This window comes from Notolepis coatsorum (assembly GCF_963971535.1).
Source record: "Notolepis coatsorum genome assembly, chromosome: 4".
Taxonomy (NCBI): Eukaryota; Metazoa; Chordata; class Actinopteri; order Aulopiformes; family Paralepididae; genus Notolepis; species Notolepis coatsorum.
The window spans coordinates 78,330,403-78,341,116 of record NC_140168.1 but is presented as its reverse complement, the minus strand read 5'-3'; the positions used below and the strand labels follow the sequence as shown (position 1 = coordinate 78,341,116).

The following is a 10,714-nucleotide window of genomic DNA, read 5'->3' as shown; positions in this document are numbered from 1 at the left end:
TGACAGTAACACTTGAAAGCATTTGAATAATAGATGGGAAAGTGCTTAGTAAGTATAATTAAAAAACATTTGCCTTGAAATTAAAAATGTCAATACAGTAATCCAGAAACCCTTTTAAGGAAAAAATGTCAATCAGTAACAATCCCTTATAAATCTAAGGACATATTAAACTATAAGGTTGTTTTCAGTACAGGAGAGCAAATAGGATTTGAGAGAAGTTTACTGTTCAAAAAGCTAAGAAAGGGATTAAAAGGAGACGTTTTTCTATTGTTGATATTAACTTGTGGAACAATGCCGATATACATTTAAGAATGAATAATTCACCTTTGTTTTATAAATTTTTTTTAAAGTTTGTAGGCCCTAGTATATCTATTTTTGAGGGTTACAAATGTGAATCATTTTAATTGCGTTATTCATTTTATGTTTTTGTTTTGGAGGCTTGATTTTAATATAGAATGGGCATATATAAGCATTATCTCTGTACCTTTTTAATCACTGCCAAAAGCAACAAACGTTGACAGTCTGGAATGATTGTGCATATTATATTGTGTGTGATGACTGAATAAAACTACTACTACTAACTAAGTAATCACTATATTCCTAATATTCCAAGAAGCTTCATCGATAGAGATTCTGATCATACAATATCTACAACAACAATATTTAGCATTTTTTCATCACCAATCAGTGGTTAACACTAACTGCCGGAAGACGCTTTTAGGCGTCCTTCCCCGCCATTCTCAAGGTGCCGAGGACGCCGTAACTCGTCTTTGATATCAATATTTCAAAAATCTGTGATCGGATTCATATTTCCCATCCGCTGGCCTGAGACCCATCAACAAGCCCCACTGAACCCTCTAGCGCAGGGGTGTCAAACTCATTTTCACAGAGGGCCACATCAGCATTATGGTTGCCCTCAAAGGGCCAAAGACCGTATAAATGTTAATGTAATGTAAAATAAATGTAGCTACACATTTACATATTGTTAAACATGGTGTTTCTGTATTTATTACTTATTCAAGTTATACATATTGCATATTCATTTGCATAAATGTAAAAATATATGTTAGCTTATGTTATTTTAACAAATAATTTTAGTTTATCAGAACCCCATATTACTCCACCAATCAATGATCAAACCATTCAAGTAAATAACAAAGAAGAATATCATCAAATACAAGCTATGACATTAAGTTTGTTCAAAACCTTTTTGTCACAGTCAAGAGGGGGGGCAGAACTAACAACTGTGAGCTGCAAAGAACACGTGGGACAGATGTAGCAGATGTTACAAAAACAAATGGCTGCACACAACCTTGCAGAGGCCATACATCCAACTAATGGAAGATAGTTTAATTAACTTTAATTAACAGATTGCAGAATGGGTACAGTACAGTACAGCTCAATACACACAATTGTTAAGGGGATGCAGACCAGAGAAAGACTTTCGACTTGTTTACATCAGGGTCCCCCATTTTCAATTCGTAATGAAATTGCTATTATGTGTCTGCATGAACACACAACTGTAACTGTACTCAAAAATAACAAAATAAGGGTTGTCTCAGTTCACAACTATATTGGTCCAAGTTTTGGGTGGGACTTGTTTGCGTCCCTACAGCTTCTTATTCAATTGAGCGAGATGCTCGGTTATGTCACACAGCCAGTTTGCATCCGACAGTTCTTCAAATATTTCTTCTTTTTTGTATTTTGGGCTGTAAAATTGTCAAAGAATGTCTGAGGAGTAAGTGCTTTTGGCTTTTTTCCTTTGTTACCTCAGATGTTCAACATACATGTATGTGTAAGAATGTGTAATAACTAAGGCTGTCAAAGTTAAAGCTTTATTAACGCATTAACCCACAATTATTTTAACACTGCTATTTTTTAACCCAATATTAAGGCTCAGCTTCTTCCCTCAGGCCATCAGAACAATGAACACTGATCTCTCCACACACAAGCACACATGAACACACACATACACACACAACACAACATTCTGCACTCGCACACACACAAACGCACCACAGGTCACTTTACACACAAGAATACACAAGAAAAGGTCACTTTAAACTTTAAAGTGACCTTTTAATTAATATATGTATATTTGTGTGTATAAATGCATATTTGTGTATCTTTTGCAAGTATGACAGTTACTACCATAGTCTTTATACCTGTATCACTGTACATAATACTATAACTGTACATACATCTTATTAGCATTATTACTCAGTAGTACTAATTTATATATTTTATATCAAGTTTAAATCACCTGTACATTGTATATTACTATTGCACTTTACTGTTATAATAATAATAAACTTTATTTGTATAGCACTTTTCATACAGAAATTGCAGTTCAAAGTGCTTCACAGCAGTAAAAAATACAGGCATAAGCGAGCATAAAAAAGATAGAGAGGTAGTAAGGTAAGGTAAATCTCAGTTTTTTTATTACCTTTGCACTCTGGTTGTGCTGTATAATGACAATACATTTGAATCTAATCTAAATTGTAAGATATATGCATCTGTGTAGGGTTGGGTCTAAATTACCTTTTAATTTGGGTTTTGAAATAGTAGAAGCCTAATTATCGGTGTACAATCAAAGCTTAATTGCTATAGATCACATTTTTATGTAGATTAATCAATTTCTTTAATAATGCATCCACAGAGTTTGATCAAGGTGCATAATAAAAGTATGACAGCGGACATCTCCAGGGCTATCCCTAAACAATGGTATAGAGGCACAGCGCCACTATGACGGCAGTACCACCATGTGTTTAATATTTTTGGGGGGCCAGGTTCGAAACAGACGCATCATTGATAATTAAGGCTGTCAAAGTTAACGCATCATTAACACATTGAGTGCCACGCCCCTTCCGGGAAGTGACCCCTTCCGTGCCGCCCATTAAACCCATGTAAACATAGTTGTAGTTTGTAGAGCTAACGTCACGGTGACCAATTGCAGCCACTCTATTGTCTGGGACCAAATACGGCCACGCCCCACTCCCAGTAAAAAGTGGGAATCTCTAGAATGGGTTTGGGGCAACGCTAGTATACGGAAGTGGCTCTCAAGGTGACGATTAGACAACACTTTCTGTTGTCAGTAGATGGCAGCATTGGTTTAAAATTAAAAGGTGAAAATGTTGAAAACTACAACAGGTCGCAGGTCACTGGAATGTGTCTATATTCTTCGACGTGATCTGAACAGCGGTAAACTATTACTGCAACCTCGGTATAGCGACCGCGAATGGTAAACTAATTATCATAACAAAAGTGCGCTGGTAGCGTTACATATGTTGTCTAAAGGGGGACATATGGTACAATTTAAGATTCTAATGATAATCGGCATATAAAGGACAACATAGAGCATCGTTAATTTGTAAGAAACCTCAATGAAAACGGCGCAGGGTGCTATTGTTATGAAAATGTGATAGAATCCTATAAAAATTTAGACACATTTGGTTTACGTTCCGTTAAACCTATATTTTATAGTATAGCTATGGGTATAATAACGCCCTCGAGTCTCAGTGAGCTACTTCTGGTCAACGTGCAAAAAACAGATTCTTTTTTCATCCGTACATTTCCGTTTTATACCGTTTTGAATATGAACATAGTCCGGCGGCTTCTGAGCAATTCCAGGGAAAAGACACGAAAACAGCGGTTTTGTGTAATTCAATAAACACGTTGTAATTTTTCGCCTGATTATGCAGCTCAGTAGGGAAAATAAACTAACCCGTTTCTAACAGGATGCAATAATGACGGAAGGTGTTAGAGGGCGGTATAAGACCATCTGCCAGCTCAGACACACTCACAACAGTATGCACAAGGTGCCCCGCTGAATTATGAATGGCAATAGCTAATAAAAGAAATACCGTGACAGAAACGTAGATCTACGTTTCCGTCACTCAACGATCGGGCGACAGAACCGTAGATCTACATTTTTGGCAAACAATGTGTTAGCGCGTTAACAACTCTGTTAACGCCACTATTTTTTTTAACGCACGATTAATGTTTAAAAAATATATATATATTATTTAAAAACATTATTATTATTCTTTTTTTTACTAAGACTTCAATCAAGTGTATTATTGATACTCTCATTGATACTATGTTTGTTTCTGACTCAAAGTGTGTGTGTGTGTATGTGTGTGTGTGTGTGTGTGTTTCATTGCTTGATTGTTTGATGCAAATTTGCAATGCATGAGGGTCATCCTTTTGTGTTAAATGGCTGCATAAAGCAAGCATTTGTTGACTCTCATGTTGATAAGAGTATTAAAACTTGAAAAAGATACGTTTAAGGTAGATAAAAGAAAAAGAAAAAAAATGCGATTAATTTGTGATTAATCGCGAGTTAACTATGGACAATCATGCGATATTTTATATATAAATATTTGAATCGATGACAGCACTATTGATAATACATGATTGCTCAGTCCTCTGTTCCATGTGTGTGTGTACTGTGTATGAATGAATGAATCTTTATTTCGAACATGATTTAAAAAACATATACATATCACTGTTATAAAAGGAGTAGGAAGAAGCCTATCATGCCTATCATCATGCCCTACCCCTATCCGCCACTTTCAAGTGGGAACATTAATTAAATGATATAATGGAGAATATCCACATTACCAATAATTCTTCATTCTTAACCCTTTGGGTGCCGTTAACGTAGAACTACGTTTCTGTCGCCCGACGGTTGAGTGCCGGAAACGTAGATCTACGTTTTTCTCACGGTATTTATTTTATTCACTATTGCCATTCATAATTCAGCTGGGCACCTTGTGCATGCTGTACTGAATGTGTCTGAGCTGGCAGACGGTCTTATACCGCCCTCTAACGCCTTTGGCCGCTATTGCACTCCATTAGAAACGTTGTAGTTTCTTTTCTCTACCGAGCTGCGGCATGGGGGCGGGTCCTAAACACTCCGGCAAAACACACGCTTGTAGGGATGGCTTGGACAACTGACCCCGCGCCCGCCCGTTCATGTGCAATGCCCAATAACGTCGGAGACAGGATCGCTGTGGATAACTGGAATGGCGATCAGATAATTGGATTTTTTTTGCATTACATCAGAGACCAGGTAAGGACTCTATATATCCAATCTTGCGTTGATCTGATTTTTTTTCTACCGCGATTGAAGCTGTCTGTGTGTGCTGTGTGTGGTTGTTTACCGTTGGGTGCAGGAGGGGGGCTCCAGGGCCCATTTCATGTATGCACGAGGAGACATAATAATGATAATCTAGCATTGATTTCAGGAAGATTCGATAATCAGGCAAAAAATTACAATGTGATAAGTGGATTCCACTAAAACGCTATTTTCGCGTCTTTTTCCTGGAATTACTCAGAAGCACCCAAACTATTCATATTAAAAATGGTATAAAACGGAAATGTACGGATGAAAAAATTATCGTTTTTTTGCACGTTGACTGGAAGCAACTCACTGACAATCTACGGTGTTATTAGACCCATAGCTATAATATAAAATATAGGTTTAGCTCTACAAACAAGGTGAGGGTTAATGGACGGCAAGGCCAGATGCACTTCCCGGAAGGGGCGTGGCACTCAATGTGTTAACATTGAAAACAACATAAAATAAATAACTAATATCAGTATCCACAATGTAGTACAAAAGAAAATGAAAACAACAGCTTAGAATCCAAAAGATTGACAATAGTCACCTCCCGTTCCTCTTTTTTGTAATATGCTAAATTATTTTTTCTAAAATATTTCAGCTTTCCTTCATTTTATCTTCTAGCTAATCTAGCCCATTCCACACAGTTACACCATAGGATGATATGCACCTGCTCCTGAGATTGGTGCGAGCATAACGTTTATCAAAGTTGCAGTTACCTCTCAAATTATATCCCTTATCCCTCTCTATAAATAAGTTCTTGAGTCTTTGCTCGATACATTATCTGTGCCAGTTTAAATTTGAACAAGTCCATTAGCTTTAAGGCATTTGACTTTAACACTTTCAGTGCCAGCAGGGGGCGCACGATTTAGTGCTTGAATGCCCATCATCCACTTCAATGTTAGCGTTAATAACGCCTAATCTATGTTTTAAATGATGGCTATGTGTCTAATCTGCCCGTCGCTTATCAATGACTCATTTTCCAGTCAACATTGTCGAAGCGGATTGTTTTTTTATCGGTTAATCTCCGTTTTATAGCATTTTGAAAAGCCCTCGTTTTCAAGGAAAATAAAAAGATTCCATAATAAACGCCCTGTACTGGAATATTCTAGAATACACAAAAACGTTGTAATTTTTCGGCCTATTTATGAATAGTTTTTAAACGCTAGATTATCGATAGTATAATGTGTACGTATGCACGCTATATAGGCGATCTGAAAAATCGATTCTCTGATTTCCTCAAAGAAGATGTTGGTGTCGTCTGCAAAAATAATACATTTAAAGATAGTTGATACCTTACAAATGTAATTTATGTACAACACTGACCCCTGTGGGACTGTGGGAAATGTCTAGGCATGATGATATGATTAACAAACTGTTGTCTATTTGAAATTTTACTTTTTAACCAGCTCAATGCTACGCCTCTCATCCCATATCTTTCCATTGTATACAGTATTATGTTATGGTCAATGGTACCAAAAGCTTTTTCAAATCTATAAATACTCCTACTGTATATTCCTTGTTGTCAATACAGTTAGTTATTTCATTCCGTCAAATCCATTAGTGCCATAGTTGTTGATCTATTTCTTCGAATGTCAGTTAACAAGTTGTGTATCTCAATGAAGCTATCCAGTCTCACAATGAAGAGCTTCTCCAAGATTTTTGAGAATTGACATAATAGATACGGCTCTATAATTTGTAAAAAGATGTTTATCTCCCGTTTTATACAGAGGGATAACCTTAGCCGTTTTCATTTTGCTTGGGAATGTACCTGTTTTAAAGGACAAATTACAGATGTATGTCAGAGGATTTACCACTCCATCAACAACTTCCTTAATTAAAGCCATATCGACCTCATTCCCATCTGTGGATGTTTTGCTTTTTAAAATATTTATAATATCTATAACTTCTTTCTCTTCTACCGCTCTCAAAAACATTGAACTTGGGTTAATTTCAATACCATCTCCTACTGCTCTCCCCTGCTCTAATGGCGGGTCACTGATACCATCAGCCAATTTCGGTCCTACATTAAAAAAATATGCATTATTTCATATCATTGACCGATCTTCCATATTGTTTATGGTCTTGTCATTATCTGTGAAGTGCTCAGGATACTTAGTGTTTTCAAGGTCGAACTAAGAGCTGCTGGAGTCGAAGGCCCTCTTGGAGATAAGAGTGGCATGCGGCCCCCCCACCCCCCTCCCCCCCACCTACGTGTATGGCCCAGCGCCTCACGTTGGTGATGGCAGCTAACTCGTATGCATGCTGGAGGGGGGAGCCAAGGCTGTCTCGTCAACCCCCACCCCCCATGTTTCTATTTTGTTGGCTGGGTTTGCATGCGGATTAAGGGAGATGTCAATCTGTTGTCAACGGTGGTAGTACAGGGGCAGTACATTTAGCTGTAAAAGCCTGATCAAGCTCAATAGCTTCTGTAACACGAACGCAACTACACTGTACGATGCCATTGTTGTTGTGATGTTGGCTGAGTTTGCACATGCGGGTTAAGGTAGAGGTGGGCTATCGCGTCATCGGTTCAGGAAAAGACGGCGACGCAAGGGGGTGTCTTCAGATTTTCCCACTCTGGGAGCCGGTCTCAGAAAATTGCGTATTCAGGCTCCCAGAACGCAGTTCCGTGTGGATGAAAGGTGCATACTAGGGGTGTAACGGTACACAGAAGCCATGGTTCGGTACGTACCTCGGTTTTGGGGTCACGATTCGGCACGAGTTTGGTACAACAGAAAAAATATATATTTTTTTTTTTTGATCCACTTTTTCTCCCATTTTCTATATTTTTTCTCCCATCCCAATTTCGTATCATCCAATTCAACCCTCCCCTGTCACGAACGCTGTTTCTTGCCTCCCACAAGCCGGCTGCAATGTGGACTAAGTCATACATAGCACAAGTCCCCTCCGGTACTTGAGGTAACAGCAGTCGCATCTTTTCACCTGCGCAGCTCGATCTCTCAGTGTCGAGGAGTAACGCGTGGGAGGCTCACGCTGCCCCCGACACTTCCTGATTCTACTGCGCAGGCGCACCAACCGACTTGTAGGAGTCGCTTGTTCACAACGTTCGATCCCCACCCTTCAGTTTTCCCTCCCCGTAATACGGCCAATGTGTATTACTGCGGACGACCAGCCAAACTGAAAAACAATGTGGAGAGCTGGATTCGAACACGCGAATCCTAGCGTCTCCACACTGGTGGCGAGTGCCTTAGACCACTACACCACCTAGCCGCCAGAAAAAATATATTTATAATAATTATTATTAACACATCGACTGCCAGCCATTGTACCCATCATTATACCCAGTCTGCCACCATTGAAAGCCTATGGAGATGTTTACCTTCTTTGCAGGGCAAAACAATTTCTAAATTGTATTGCTATATTGACATTACTATGGCCCATTCAACATCGATTATCTATCGTTCCGGATGTGGGAACGTTATATTTTTTCATTCATACATTGTTGTGTTAATACCGTCTTGAATATAAGTTTATAAGCTTTTCTGCTGTAATTCCAAAAACGCTAGTTATAGGCCCAAACGCATATGATAGATTATCGATTGCCGTTTCTTTCCTATACACGCTATATTAAAAAATTCAAATGTATATGATTGGTATACATTATGCTTCATCATGCGTGGAGGAAAGGGGGGGCGGGGGTCGTCTATAATTCCTTTATCGTCAGTAACAGCTTTAACAGCTTTAACCTGTCCTTAGAACAGGCTGTCATCCCCACCTGCCTGAAGAAGTCCACTATTATCCCTGTACCCAAAAAATCCAAGCCTGCTTGCCTCAACGACTACCGCCCTGTAGCTCTCACCTCCATAGCCATGAAGTGCTTTGAGAAGCTAGTAAAGGGCTACATCTGCTCCTCCCTCCCCATCAACATGGACCCCCTGCAATTTGCATACCGCCCCAACAGGTCCACGGAGGACGCCATAGCCCATGTGCTGCACACAGCAGCATCACACCTGGACAAGAGGCAGGGGAACTATGTGAGAATGCTATTCATCGACTACAGCTCGGCATTCAATACCATAGTCCCCTCCATACTCATAGCCAAGCTCAGGGACCTGGGCTTGAACTATGACCTCTGCCAGTGGGTCTTGGACTTCCTGACTGGCAGACCCCAGGTGGTGAGAGCAGGCAACTGCACCTCCTCATCCATCACCCTCAACATAGGGGCCCCCCAGGGCTGTGTTCTGAGTCCCCTCCTCTACTCCCTGTACACACACGACTGTGTGGCTCAGCGGAGTAGCAATACAATCATCAAATTTGCTGACGACACAGTGGTGGTGGGCCTGATCTCTGCCAACGACGAGAGGGCCTACCTGGAAGAGGTCAAGGTCCTGGCGGGATGGTGCCAGGAAAACAGCCTCTCCCTGAACGTCAGCAAAACAAAGGAGATGATTGTGGACTTCAGGAGGTCGGGGGTCAAGGACTACAGCCCCCTCAGCATCGACGGGGCACCGGTTGAGAGAGTCAACAGCTTTAAGTACCTCGGAGCCTACATATCCGAGGACTTGACATGGACCACACACATTGACAGTGTTGTGAAGAAGGCACGACAACGCCTCTACTTCCTCAGGCGCCTAAGGAAGTTCCAAGTCAGTCAGAAGATCCTTAAGAACTTCTACTCATGTACAATAGAGAGCATCTTGACCGGCAACATCACCTCCTGGTTTGGGAATAGCACTGCACAAGACCGAAGCAGACTAAGTACAAAGAGTGACACGTTCAGCCGAACGCACAATTGGAGGGGGGCTCCCCACCCTCCAGAACATTTACAACAAGCGTTGCAAGGGCAAGGCTAAGAGAATCATTAAAGACTCCAGTCACCCGAACAACTGCCTCTTTGAACTGCTGCGGTCAGGCAAGCGATACCGGAGTCTCAAGGCGAGCACAGAAAGACTCAGAAGAAGCTTCTATCCCCAGGCCATCAGGCTGCTAAACGAACAATGAATGAACACTACACAACAACAACCACCAAACGCACATAGCACACACATCCACACGCACACACTCACTTTAAACAAACACACTGTAGCACCCACTCCACACACTTTATAGCACACACCCACTTTAAACAAACACTGTAGCACCCACTCCCCACACTTTATATTTATTGATGAAGGATTGCACTACAACTCGTACACCTTACTGTAAATTGTACCTAAATTGTACCTCATCCCATTTCTGCTTTGCACTAGATAGTACTGTACATTAGTACACTGCATAGTATTGTATATTATATGGTAACTCAGAACATTGTACATATGTCTATACCGAACACTGTGACCTCATTTTCTTCTTCTAAATTACATGCTATACTATGTTATTTGATATTATCTTGTCTAGCACAGTCTCTGGAGCGTAACAGTAAGAAGCATTTTGTATGAAAGTATTCTGTACTTCTGTATGACAACTATTAAAGAAACTTGAAACTTGAAACTTGATGTAGTATGGGTTGATATATTGATCAGACTGTTTGCAAACAAAGAAACGCACAATCGGGCTGAAAATAACCTTACTGTCCTCTTACCGTTCGCCGATGAGACTGGAAGAAAAAGATCCCAATTATTTGAC

The 10,714-nt window shown here is 40.2% G+C and overlaps 1 protein-coding gene across 1 annotated transcript in view; it reads right to left on the bottom strand.

The window, feature by feature from the left end:
- The window catches only part of gon4la (gon-4 like a), a 208,609-nt gene that overhangs the window by 78,616 nt on the left and 119,279 nt on the right, over positions 1–10,714 (bottom strand). The gene's annotated exons all lie outside the window — the stretch shown is intronic.